Source organism: Schistocerca nitens, chromosome 9, assembly GCF_023898315.1.
Source record: "Schistocerca nitens isolate TAMUIC-IGC-003100 chromosome 9, iqSchNite1.1, whole genome shotgun sequence".
NCBI classification, from domain to species: domain Eukaryota; kingdom Metazoa; phylum Arthropoda; class Insecta; order Orthoptera; family Acrididae; genus Schistocerca; species Schistocerca nitens.
Window position 1 is genome coordinate 460,212,967 of NC_064622.1, and position 13,927 is coordinate 460,226,893.

A 13,927-nucleotide genomic window follows, 5' to 3' on the forward strand; every position below is an offset into this window, starting at 1 on the left:
CCATTTCAATGTCAAAAAATATTCCCAACAGGTGATGCTGGCACAGGAAAGTCTATTTCATAACCTGGCCCTCCTAGAGGCGGCTATACAAGGTGGAGCGATACCTCCTGAACCCACACTGAAAGCGACTAAGGAGTTTCCAGAATGAGATTTTCACTCTGCAGCGGAGTGTGCGCTGATATGAAACTTCCTGGCAGATTAAAACTGTGTGCCCGACCGAGACTCGAACTCGGGACCTACTGGCAGAAGTAAAGCTGTGAGTACCGGGCGTGAGTCGTGCTTCGGTAGCTCAGTTGGTAGAGCACTTGCCCGCGGAAGGCAAAGGTCCCGAGTTCGAGTCTCGGTCGGGCACACAGTTTTAATCTGCCAGGAAGTTTCGACTAAGGAGTTGTCTGGATTCTAACATCCAGACAAGGCGGCAGTTGACCATCCGCTCCAAGGTATTTCCCACGCAGCTAGTGAGGGCAACACTACGGGAACTACCCGGGCACGTGCGGTCTTTCCCAGGTTTTAAAAGAGGAATTAAAATTGCTTCACGCCACGAGTCGGGGAAGTGACCAGACATCCAAACAAGATTAAAAAGTCGGAGGAGAATTTCTTTATTTCTTCCTGTGAGGTGCCGCAGCATGCTATAGTGGATTCTATCCTGACCAGGGGATGTATCATGAGCCCCACACAATGCAGAATCCAGTTCCCACACGGAAAATGTGGCAGTTGTATTCTTCTGTACTGGGTGAGCGGAAGTCAAAACTGCTCTTCTCAGCAACCACTCTGTGGGGCTGGAGAGCTGGATTCTGACTGGCGGTTGCAGTAATAGCTGCAAAAAGAGCCGCCATAGACTGGGCAATATCTTTTGGGGTCGTTTGGAGAGTACCATTCCACATTATAGCAGCCATAGGGCACCTCCCACCTCTCCCAGAAATCCTCCTGATGGTCTCCCATACAATGGAACTTCGTGTAGAACGATTAACGGTGTTCAGGAACTGCTGCCACGACCTCTTCTTGCTCTCTCGTATAATCCGACGACACTTTGCCCTCGCCACCTGAAAGGCTGCAAGGTTCTCTACAGTTGGCCGGCATTTGAACCTATGCACAGCTGCCCACCTAACCCTGATTGCAGAGCGGTATTCGTCGCTCCACCAAGGGACAGGCTGCCGCTTCGGTTGTCCCGTGGACTGTGGGATGGACACTTCACTGGCACGGTGGATCACTTCAGTAATATGACCCACCCATTCCTGGACACTGAACCGATGTTCAAACGGGGCTAGCTGACTATACAGTGGCCAGTTGGCTCTACCGAGCACCCATCGAGTCGGTTTCTTTTCCGGTTCCACTGCATGTGGCAGGTGAATCCAGACGGGGAACTGATCGCTGCCGTGTAAGTCATCAACCACTTCCCATTCAGCAGTGTGGGCGATAGCTGGAGAGCAAAGCGATAGATCAATGGCAGAGAACGACCCAGTTGCAATGCAAAAATGCCTGCTTTGACCTGTATTTAGCAAATAGGCACTGGAAGACAGAAGAACCCTCTCGATTTCTCTACCCCTGGGGCAACTACTCACAGAGCCCCAAAGCATATTGTGTGCATTAAAATCACCACAGAGGATGAAGGGCTGGGGGAGCTGTGTACGAAGATCACTGAGAGCCTCTTTGTCGAGCACATCATGTGGGGGCAGGTAAAGCGAACATACTGTTAGCATATGACGCACATGTACTAATATTGCAACTGCCTGTAAATTCGTCGTGAGGGAGAGAGGCGAGGAGTGGTAGTCGGTGTTGACGAAGACACCTACTCCTCCTCGAGCTCTCTGTCCACTCAGGTCGACCGAGCGAGGTGGCGCAGTGGTTAGCACACTAGACTCGCATTCGGGAGGACGACGGTTCAATCCCGTCTCCGGCCATCCTGATTTAGGTTTTCCATGATTTCCCTAAATCGCTTCAGGCAAATGCCGGGATGGTTCCTTTGAAAGGGCACGGCCGATTTCCTTCCCCATCCTTCCCTAACCCGAGCTTGCGCTCCGTCTCTAATGACCTCGTTGTCGACGGGACGTTAAACACTAATCTCCTCCTCCTCCTCCACTCAGGTCGTCCTTTTTTTGGAGGACATAACCACGTAGCTCAGGGGTGTATGTTTCACTGAAATTTGTCTCTTGCAGACATACACACATAGGTCTATCCTGAATCAATAGACGTAGTTCCTCCACATGTGTCCTGAACCCTTGCAGGTTTCATTGTAATATGGGAGCCATCACGGTAGTTGTATTTTCTGCCTCTCTTTCCGCCGACGTGGGGAGACTGCAGCTGGTGGAGGTTCAGTCTTGGGGCGAGATGATTGTCCCATATTCTCAGACTCCATCAGCTTTGGGAAGAGTCTGATGAAGCGTCTGGTGGGACCACATTAACATGATCCAAGGGTTTACCAGGCGATTTAATCTGTTGGTGCTGCTTGACGTGTGCTTTCCTTTGTTTAGGGGGTTTGCTGGAACTGGAGCTGGGGTGTTTGTAACCATGCTGGGCTTTGGAACAGCCTCAGCCATCGGAGATGCCTGGGGCTCTTCAATGTTAGCTACTGTACCTTTCTCTGCTGTTCGAGGAGGGGCTACAGGCTCTGATACACTTGCTGCCTTGCAAGTGCACTCACATGTGCAGGTGTTTGTGCCAACACTAACAACTTCCGTCTCTGTAGATGCATCGACTTTTGGAGGCGGCTTCTGAACAATGGAGGCAAAAGACGTAACGAATGTGGGGGGCTGCATGGCCTTAAAGATCTTTTTGGCTTCACAGTAGGGGATACGCTCAGTTGTTTTTATTTCTTGTATTTTACGTTCCTCTAGGAAGATTCTACAGTCCCTACTCCAAACAGGGTGGCTTTCAGAACAGTTTATACATCTAACAGGAGACGAACAGTCGATTCCGTCATGGGCAGTCTTACTACAGTTGCCACACATCGCTTCTCCTTTACACCCTAGAGTTGTATGCCCAAAACGCTGGTACTTAAAACAGCGCATTGGGTTTGGGACATACGACCGTACGTTTAGTCGAAGGAATCCAGCCTTGACGTGTTCTGGGAGTTTGAGGGTATTGAAACAGGGTGTACACGTGGACGAGGAAAAATAATTCCCGGATTTTTCTCGGATTTCCCGGTTAATAATACACTTTCTCCCGGAGAAAATACACTTTTTCCGTGTTAAGTAACAGTATACCTTTCCTCAGAACTGTAAAACTTATAATCATTTCAATGGTTGTGATTTTATACACCCGCGTAGAATTTCCCGGTACTTTAGAAAAGGAAACTCAGGGGAAAAAACACGTTTTGTAAAGATGTCTGATGGGCTGCAAAATGTTCACTGCACATTTTCGTATTACGAGTTCCACCAAACACCGCATGTTACTTTCCGCAGGAATGAAATCGAGACTGCGATGCGCTTTTCTAAGCCAGTCGTAGCTCATGTCAAGCCATCTCGCCAGCCGATGACAGCGGATATTTGGAGCATAGGACACGTGATGTAGTCAGCCAATAGCGACATCACTGTTAATCAGAGCGAACACACAAATAGGAAAAGGTAATGGTTTAAATTAATATACATTGCGTTGCTACAAAAAAAGAAAATAATGTTAGATTAATAAGCTGCAAGAGAAGCTAAGCTTCCACATATAATGTTGATCTTTTTTGCGCGTGTTACACTTTAAGATACATCACATAAATGTGCCAGTAAAATTTTTAACAACGACATAAATGTCTGATCTTTTGGGCTCGAAAATATTCTAAATGGTCATCCTCAAAGATCTGATTTTTGAATGAGAGCCAAACGCTCTGTGATTTAAGAAATTCATCGGACATTCGCGCACAGAGTTAATCTTGTGTAAAAGGAAATTTACTTTACTTGAAAATAACGCTTTTCAAACAGTCATTCGAAAAATTTTCCCGCGACCTGTTAGAAATAGATTTGTTTCAGCAGTTGCGCCAGATGACAGTCGTCACCGCACTTGTGCAGCTACGATGACGCAGGAAGTCCATACGTTCGTACGTGTAAAACATTAAAAGATCTTACATTATGTCACAAAAGAGACAACACACAAGCGGATACTCCAAGAGTATGGGAATTTTGTGAACCATATTGAAAGGTAATTCGGCTTAGTGCACATTCGTATGTCCAGATTTAGATGTAAATTTTCTTGGAATACCAATACCGTATTATCTCATGTTTGGTTCTTTATTATGACATAATGCCATACGTGCTAGAAGATGAACACGTGAACTTGAAATGCAGCGAACAGTTGAAACTAGCCAATAGTGTAGAATTAAACACTTCGTTCCAAATAAATTGACCGCCTCAGCAAAAAAGATTAATAAAAGTCAAATTCCTTTAAAAAACAGACAAAAAAACCTCATTGTTCTGCAAGGCGATTAACGCTTGACTGTCAGAAAGGTGGAAACAAAATCTGAAACTAATAACATACTTTAGCCTTCCGTAATTATGTGAATGAATTTTAATTCACTTGATAGCTGCCGGCCACAAAAATCAGTTTTGTTTTAATTTGACGTGAGAGCAATAAACGAAGAGGAAACAACAAAATCACTTAAACATGGGTCACGTGGAGACTACCACCTCCCCACAACAACTCAGGCTGCTCAGGTCCGGATCTACGATATTTCCGAACCGCGACAATATTAGATAGTGGCGCTTATTCTCTGTTAACTTCACAAACCCTGCCACAATCACCGGTTTAGTTATCCCGCATTTATTCTCCGGTTAGGCGTTCTTACATGTTTGTATAACGCGTTTTTCGCGCTACTTCCAGAATAGAATTTTAGCGGCTGCTAGCCGGAGACTGTATAACTGGCCCTTTGTAGTGTAGCGGTCTGTCCAAAAATTTTCTGTCAACATTTCATTTTGTTGGATCACTGAGAAGACAATACGTAATCTTTGTTGCCTGTTATTCCTGTTGGTCGTTTACTTTCACTCTGGTAGCCTGAATCTATGGAATTCGCTAGTAATTATAACAACACTGATCATTTCCAAACCCAGTCAACCACATAAACAGCGATTGTCATTCACCCTTACGTGTGATCGAAAATGCATTGCAGTGTCAAAGACGTCGACAGCGTGTATTGCACGTAGACCCGTCCCCTTTTGTTTGAGGGAAAGTTTATTTCTAGATGCGACGGGGATTCCCCTGGCAGAGACATCACGTACACTATGCACGCATTCAGAAATCAATATAGAATTTGATCAAAAATGTTCAAAAACCAATAGGGATGCGTTCAAAATCATATGAGTAATCGATGCTAGGCGCTTTGTGAAACAAGGTCTTTTTATTCAATAATATGAAACTGCCGCCCGGGGCAGATACCCCGGTTTGCCCCCGCCCCTACGCCGCGCCTGTTGGGCACATACGTGAATCTGGCAGCTTAGGCGCACCAGTAAATTTGTTTCGGATATCATCTGGCTGCTTGCTGCTATTGCTTATACAGCTAACTGCCACACTTCTGTAGCCAGAAGAGGGAGAAGGTACTACTCGTATGCGACTCAACTGCACATGCGCATAAGCTGGCTCGCAACGGCTCAGACGAATCTAATGTAAGCAGTTGTGACGTCATGTTCATCGGAGGCAATCTGTTGTTATGAAACACTGCATACTCTTCCTAAAGCCTTCGACACATTTTGCTGTTGGCAGACACTTGTATGAGCACTGTGTTTTGTTCTTGTATATGGTGCATTTCCTTTGCAACTTAAGTTTTACTTTCGTTCTTTTTTCTCTCGTTCGTGTTTTATGGCTGCAGTATTATTCTGCAGTAGCGAGATACAGTAATATTCTTTGTTAGAGTTTTCGTCCTTACCAGTCAAAGTTATAAAAATTTCGACTTAAAACTAAAACAATGAAAAATTCCCGGGTTTTTCCCGGATGAAAAAATTCCCGTGTTTTTCCCGGATCTCCCGGTTGTCCCGGGTCGTATACACCCCGTGAAAGTAAGAATGAAGGAGTCAGATTTCACCAGGTTCCCATTCACCCTTTTCATGATGTTCTGAACGTCAACAATTCCCCCCTGAGCCCACTCACTCTTTAATTCTTCTACAGGAATGTCAATGAGATCCCTACAGGTAACAACACCCTTACTGGAGTTCAGGGTGCTGTGAAGCTCTGTAACGATTGTGTATTCCCCCAAGCTTTTAGCTGTTTGAAGGTTAACTGCTTGCTGAGAAGTTGATGTTTCAACAAGCAGTGTCCCATTCCGTAAACGCTTCACTGATTTTAAAGTTCCGGCTATTCCTTCTACACCCTTTTGGATATAGAATGGCGAAACCTTTTCAAAGGAACCCTTTTTCCTTTTTATTATTACAAACACAATTCTGGTTGTCAGTATGTGCTCTGTTACTCTGATCTGCTGTACGTTTGCTGACGCCTGAGTCCGGAGGACTGGCTAACCTAGCCCTCTTGTTTGATTGGGTGGTAGTGCCTACTAGCGGTCCACCCATCCCACTGGCAAGCGAAAAATTAGGAGGAGGAAAAGAGGAAGCATTCGTGGTATCCCTGGTCGTCCCACGAGCAGCTAGGGAAACTTATGTCCATCCAGACAGAGCCCCGCATGCCTGGATAAGCCTTGTACAACTGAGGTGCGGCAGGTTCCGCAGAGGTTGCCCGCTAGCGACTGTTCCACCTCAACAGCCATGCATCTTATCGGCGCGCAGCACACCTTAAGATTGAAGGTTTTTTTTATAGAGGTATGTACCATCCTTGCGATCCAGGCAATCAAGCCAAGATCCCCGGTCCCTACGACACACAACTTTCCACCGTTGCGCCACACGGTGGTCGCTGAAGCATGCCCAGAGCTTACGGTAGCAGCAGACTGGCGGCGCACACCAGTCCACAGCTCGAGGACCCAGGGTTTGCCAAGCCCGTGCCCAGCAAATTAATGCTGAGCCCCCTGAGGGATTTTGCTACTGAAACAGCAACATTGTGAATATTACTTAATCTGACATCTTTAGCTGGTATGAGGACATTAGAGCAGTATGAGATAGATTCGGAATAATGGGTCCGATTAAGTGTTACCTGTTGTGCTGTGCTGCACAATTGGTATGGCATAACCATGCTGCACAGCAACAATATGGTTCATGTCCACCCCTGTAAATTAATGTATATTTATATCTTTAAATTCAGTTTTACTGTGTCTGCATTATAATATAAAATTAATATGAATTCAGATTATCATCATACTCAGATAATGTTATCTCCATTAGATTTACTTTACACACACCTTATGCATCATGATGAACACCTGACTGCCATAACATTGTGTGTGGTTGTTCTACAACATGCAAGTGATTTTTGGTGTCAAGCCCTGCAAATAAATTTCATATCACAACTGAGGCAAAATTGATAGGTGCTGAAAGATAGTATATACATATACTGTACTGCAAGTAACTGTTACATCAGAATCCAAACACACTGCATTGCTACTGAACATCAAAATTCTAAATTTTACTTAATCTGACATGTTTATTTGGTGTGAGGACATTATAGTAGTACCACACATATTTGGAATGATGTACATCACAGCAAAACAGGTAAAACTTGATGGGATACATCTGGCACGGCACGACTATGCTCCGCAGGAACATCATGATTCGTGTCGAGCTCTGCATATAAATTTCAAATTATAATTCACACAAAGTTGAGAAGTACTGAACACAAATTCGTATATTAACTATGAATTACATTTTACTCTGCCAAGGTTCAACACATAAAAGTATCTACTCAGTAAGTTGAAAATTGATACATACCCTCATTCAGAAGTGATTTTACTACTTCACATCTTTCTTCAGCATTTGGATCAGCCAGAGAAATATTACGCGCTGTTTTCTTCTTGGTGGAAAACAGCCTCCTCTGTGGCATTAGCATTCTTTTCTGGCCCTTATCTGTTTGTTTGAAATAACCGTTTCGGGCTCGAACAGCTCCTACATTTGCCTTTAAGGATAACACAGTTTTTTTGGCCAACTGCAGTTCAGTCTCCGTCATTCCACTGACAATATTGGAAAACACTGAAATAAGCTTCTGTTTCCCTTCTAACAATGATTTTGGTGTTTTTGAAACAGATTTTGTGCTTACTTCAGCTAATATTGCTGTTCTCTCACTGGTGGCATCAACATCAGCACCCAGTAATTCTGGACTTTGCAGGGAATTTTCACCGACGCTGTCATCTCGGCAAACAGTGTGAATGTGCTTACACACATTGAATCTAATACTGTAATCCATACATGTACAGTAATACCTATGTATGCACACATTGCAATCACTACATTTTGACTCTTATCTTTAACAATGTACACCTCTGAAGATGATGTGGATGGCACTTCCCAACCACCATCTACCTCAGTGATGAGGTCCTTGTCCATTAACAAACTAGTTTTGTGCTTATTACGAATGTCTTGAACTTTGCTTGTAACCTTCCCTTTTACATTCGCTATAAGCCAGTCAAACATCTTGGCTGGAACTAGGGACATTAGTGTAGATATGCCTTTGTCCAGTCGTTTTATCTGTCTTGCATTACCATGTATCTCCTTTAACGTCCTATGCATACTCTCCATATGCATGTTGGTATTGAGACCGGCATACATTCTGTGACAGTAGGCCCAACACTACACATTTCCCTCATAGTGTGTCTTGAAGCATGAAGCAAATTCTGATGTGTCAGGGTCACTACTGAGCTTCTGCAGTGCTTCCTGAAACATACTTACATTTCTCAGCATTGACACTGATTTAATGAGCTGATACACCTCATTTCTTTTATCCAGATCTGCAATTTTCCGCTTGATATTAGTTTTCCATGCTCTGTCGATATGCCAGGTACAATAGAGTCTCATCTTAGGAGCACCCATTGTCCTGTTCCATGCAATGCTGTATGACTGCCAAATCGGACATGAATACATTGGGGCAAACTGGTACAACGTGTGATTTTACATACTGTAAAAATATACTTAAAACATCGGCGTCCTTCCTGTTCGAAATTAGAAAAGCACATGGGAATCCTTGCCTGAGATAATCCAGTACTAAGAGAGCTCACACTTCGAAATCATACACGTTAAGCCCATGGGTTCCATCAATACAGATACAGTCTTTTCCATATTTTGATAACATTTCGCGTTGTGCTCTGTTGATTGTCACTTTCTCTGTTAGGAAGTCCCAAGGAAGGTGGAGTGCTAACTTACGTGCTCTGTTTTGTATTGTTTGGAGCCACCTTAAGTTGGTGTCGGCTGCGTTTCCCATACCACGGCCGCGTATTCTAATAGAGGACGGATGGCGGCCTTGTATAGTGTGAGGCCGTCATGATCTGGAAGCGTGGAGGTCTGGTTGATCAGGGGTTAGAGAGCCTGAGTCGCCCCAGTGCTTTCCCCCTGATTTCTTGTATGTGCTGCCTCTCGGTTACACGACGGTCCAGAGTGACCCACAGGTATTTTGCTGTTGCACTTCACTTCATGGGACCGGGACCCGGCGTACCGTGACTGCTGGAGCGTCATCACGGTAGTGGCGCGTAGCAATGATGAGCGCTTGTGATTTCTCACCGTTGTATGCTAGGCGCCACTTTGTTGCCCACTCATTGATGGCGCCTGTGGCCGACTGGAGACGCTGCTTGAGACCGTTGACACACCCGCTCCGTGAAAAGATTGCCCTATCGTCCGCGTAGAGCGAGATGGACCTATCAGTATGCGGAAGGTCGGCGGTGTATAGGGCGTAAAGCGTTGGCCCAAGGACCGAGCCTTGAGATGCACCCGCAAGTACCTGGCGCTCCTTGGAAATTCCACTGTCACACTCGAACGTGAAACGTTCTGCCCTGTAGGTAGCTCTTAATGAGCTTCACGTGTGGCACAGGTACACCCAGGTCAAGTAACTTGAACGTTTGGTACATCGTCTGTAATTTACTCCAAAGTGCAAACTCTGCGGTGAAGAGACTGCGCAAAGTCTTTGTGAGGTACTCCTGTTTTTACACACACTTCGGTAGCGTGTTGCTCACCGCACTTGAACAATACTTAGGCATTCCACGGTACTTTGTCGAGTGGCCGAGTTCCAGGCAGCGGAAGCTATGGGTGTATGCAGCTTCGTTACGAAGCACTTCTGCACACACTTCCAAGTTGCCTATGCGCTTTAATTGGATAAGCTTCCGGTTTTCCGCTGTGTTATTTGCGATCACCAGGAATAGCGGGTTGCGTCCTTTAATGCGCTGTTGTTTCATCCTAATTACTTCCTCAACTCAGTAACCCACTTGCTTCAGGTCTTCTTTTACCTCTTTGTTTCACGGTGCGTGGGATCTTGCGGAAGACAACCTTCTGGGGCTTCTACACCTTCAGCTCCAATAGGAAGAAGTTCCAGCCCCATCTGGTGCATACCTCGTCGACTTTCATAAAGTGTTCGGCAGTTTTCACCTTAACTTTGGCAAGGATAACTACAGCGTCAATGTGTCAGGGGATGGTCTTCACAATCAGCATGTTCAGTGCTTTTTGTAGCTCACGAAAGTGGCCTTCGAACTTGATTACGAGCGGCGGCGGTGCGTGACGCTGCTGCGGGGGTCGCAGTGTCAGCTCCTCGTCTTCCGAGTCGCTGAGTGCTTGGAAGCTGTTGCTAGTGCCTACTGGTGCAGCTGTCGGCTGACGTGTGGTTTTCGCGGTCTTCGTAACAGTTTCGAAGCCGTTGTTGTCTACTTTAGAATCCCTCGCGCGGCGGCGAATTTTTGTACACGTTTTCGTGTTGTTTTGCGCAATTTCCTTGCGGAATTTGCGCACGTCCGGGGCTGAGGCGTCGTCGTCAGATTTCTGCCTATTCCTCGAGGCACGTGAAGTTGTTGCTTGGGTGAGCCCCACAAGAAGCTGGAGTGCTTCGTCGCTGTCCTGCTGCGCGGTGGGGACGTCCACTGGCGTCTCCACAGGCTGCTGCAACGACGCACAACACTCGCGACAGATCGTAAGCATTGTTTCACTTTCGCGGGTGACGCGATAAGCGTGAGCACGGTTCGTACTACTACCGTCGACGCTCGTTGGGGGAGAGTACTACTATCAGAGACGCTCGGTAGCGCCACTGACGTACTCGCCTGGATCCCGTAAGCGTCCAGGGACGCGGCCCTGTCCGCTGGAGCAGTCGGAAGCGCATTAGCGGTGTGTCTCCCCTTGTGCTTCAGTTTGGATTTGCTGTGGATTTCCTACCACGCAACACCTGGGTTTGGAGAAGTCTATAATAGCATTTTGCTATTGTTCCTTTTAATATGTGGTTTGTACTTGTTAGGGAAAGTCTTTTGGTTGGCTATGTTGCTCAGCACTGGAGCTTTGAGATCATTCGTGGGTCTGGCCACCTGGTGGTGTTTGACCAGTGTGGCCTATGTCCGAGCTCGCGTATCAGAGGATTGCTTTCTTGCTCGATGTTGTCGTAGAACTTCTTGACGGTTTCTTTCAACCGCCTTCGAAGTGGCAGAATGTCGGCGACGACGTGTAGATCCTCCGAGCGAAAATCTCGTGGGAGGTGGAGTGCCAACTTCATAGACCTATTTTGGATCGTCTGAAGACGGCGTAGGTTAGTCTCCGCTGTGTTACGCCATACAACCGCTGCATATTGCAGCAGGGGCGAACTGTAGCCTTGTACAGAATGAGACCTAAGTGGGCAGGAAGTGTCGATGTCGGGCTTAGCACAGGGTATAGCAGACGTAGTCTACCCAGTGCTTTCGCCCTCACCTCTTCTATATGTTGGCGCCACGTTAGACGCCTGTCTATAGTGACGCCAAGGTATCTGACACTGGCACTCCACTCTACTCTACTGGACATCCTTGGACTGATATGCATGGCAGTCCTGGTGGAAATATGTCGTCTCGGGATAAGGACTGCAACTTTTCAGCGTTGTAGGAAAGTCGCCATTTCACTGCCCACTGCGTCAGGTCTTCTGTGGCCATTTTTAGTTGCCTTTGGAGGATGGCTGGACTTCTGCTGCAGCCGTAGACTGCGGTGTCGTCTGCCTACAGAGCGAGTTTGATTGGCTCTGTACGCGGCAGGTCTGCTGTGTATAACGAATAGAGGGTCGGGCCAATGACCGAGCCTTGTGGTACACCTGCGAGTATTCGACGCTACGTGCAAATTTCACTGGCACCTCGTACGTGAAACGTTCTATCCTGCAGATAACTCTGCAGGAGTCAAAGGCGCGAGACACGTCGAGCAGAAGAGCGCCGAAGTACTCACGTCGGTCAATGGCTCCGAACGCCTCTTCCGTTAAACGCAACAGTTGGTGAACCGTCGAGTGACCCTGACGGAAGCCGAATTGCTCATTGGGCAAGATGCCCTCGTCTTCAATGAGCCGGTGGAGGCGCTGGATGTAAAACCTCTCGAACACTTTCGACAGAGCTGGCAGTAAGCTGATGGGGCGGTAGTTCCTCGCCAAGCAGATGTCTTTCCCTGGCTTGGGAATCGCTACCATCTCAGCGTGTTTCCAGCACCCTGGGTAGGTGCCGGTCTGTAGCATGAGGTTGAAGATGTTTGCCAGAACATCCGCTGCTGTGTCTGGCAGTTGCATCAGCAGAATGTTGGTTACCAGATCAGGGCCTCCTACCTTCCTGCTGTTGAGTGCGCGAAGTTGCGCGGTGACTTCGTCCGCGCTGATTGGTGTGATGACCTGGTCCTCATCCCTCTCTGCCAGGAAGACGGGGAGGCGCTCCCTCACGAGCTGCATGTGGTCGGCGTCCACTGGGTCTTCGATCGGCACGAAGTTAGCGGCGAAAGCGTCTGCCGAGGCATTTGCCTTTGCATTCGGCTCGCTAACGTAATCCGCGCCGACCTGCAAGGGTGGTATCTTCATTAGGAAACCTTTCACTAACCTTCCAGGCGGTGCCATTTTCATTGTTTAATTGTGCAATTTTGTCTGCCCACTGCTGTTGCCTGTGTGCATCCACAGCCGCTTTGATATGACTCCGCATCCTATTTAGCGTCCTTTTAATCGCCGGATTTCGCGTCCGTATCCACTCCCGTTGCAGCCGGTTCTTGAACGTAATTTCGTCCAGAAGATGTTGTGGAAGTTACAGTGGTCGCCTAAAGTTGCCGTCGTCCTCTCTCCTCGCCCTTACGGCAGCTGTAGCGGCTTGGACGATGCCTCTGGTGAGATGTTGTATGGCAACTTCGGCTCCCGCTAGCGCTGGAGCCGGTGTTTCCTCCAGTGTTTCCGCGACTAACTCCATGTAGCGAGGCCACTCTATCTTCCTCAGGCCTAATCCTCCGCGTTCTGGGGAAGCGACATCAGTTTCCAGTTCAATTACTGGCAGGTGGTCTGAGAACATCGCCGTCCTCGTGCTGGCAGTTATGTTTCGTAGTACTCCTTTAACGACGATGATGTCCAGTACGTCGAGTTCGCCTCGCAATGGATATATCGTAGGATCGTGCGGTGCTATTACCACCGCCTCGTCGCGTTCAGCGAGACTCTGGAATTCGCGGCGGACAAATAAAAGTGGCCGCCGGCTACAGATTCCATTCTTAGCGTTGAAATCACCCCCTAGCAGCACTTGTCCAGGGAGTGGGTAAGAAACTGGCGCCTCGTCTATAATGGAGAGAAGAGTCAGGCGATAATCATCACCAATCGCCCCATCCGTCAAGACGAGCCGACAGTCTAGGTGTGTGGTGTGCCAGTACCATGGAACAACACCGCCAAATACTTAGGCGTCACATTAGACCGGCGTCTCACATGGCAGCAACATGCAGAAGCAACCAGAGGAAAGGCACTGAGACGTCATGGGGCAGCGTTGTCGTGGGGTTGAGCACTGGGTGGAGCAGCCTCAATCTACCGTCTTGCGCTGTACAAGGCCGCCATACGACCGCTGCTGGAGTACGCCGCGGTCTTCTGGGGCAACACGGCCGACACCAACCTCAAACGCCTGCAAACAATTTAAAACAAGGGCGTTACGTCT

At 47.4% G+C, this 13,927-nt stretch overlaps 1 non-coding gene across 1 annotated transcript; it reads left to right on the plus strand.

The window, feature by feature from the left end:
• The first annotated feature begins 277 nt into the window (after positions 1-277).
• On the plus strand, positions 278-352 carry Trnap-cgg (transfer RNA proline (anticodon CGG)). Its single transcript has one exon. It is a non-coding gene; the product is annotated as a tRNA-Pro (tRNA).
• Positions 353-13,927: the final 13,575 nt, after the last annotated feature.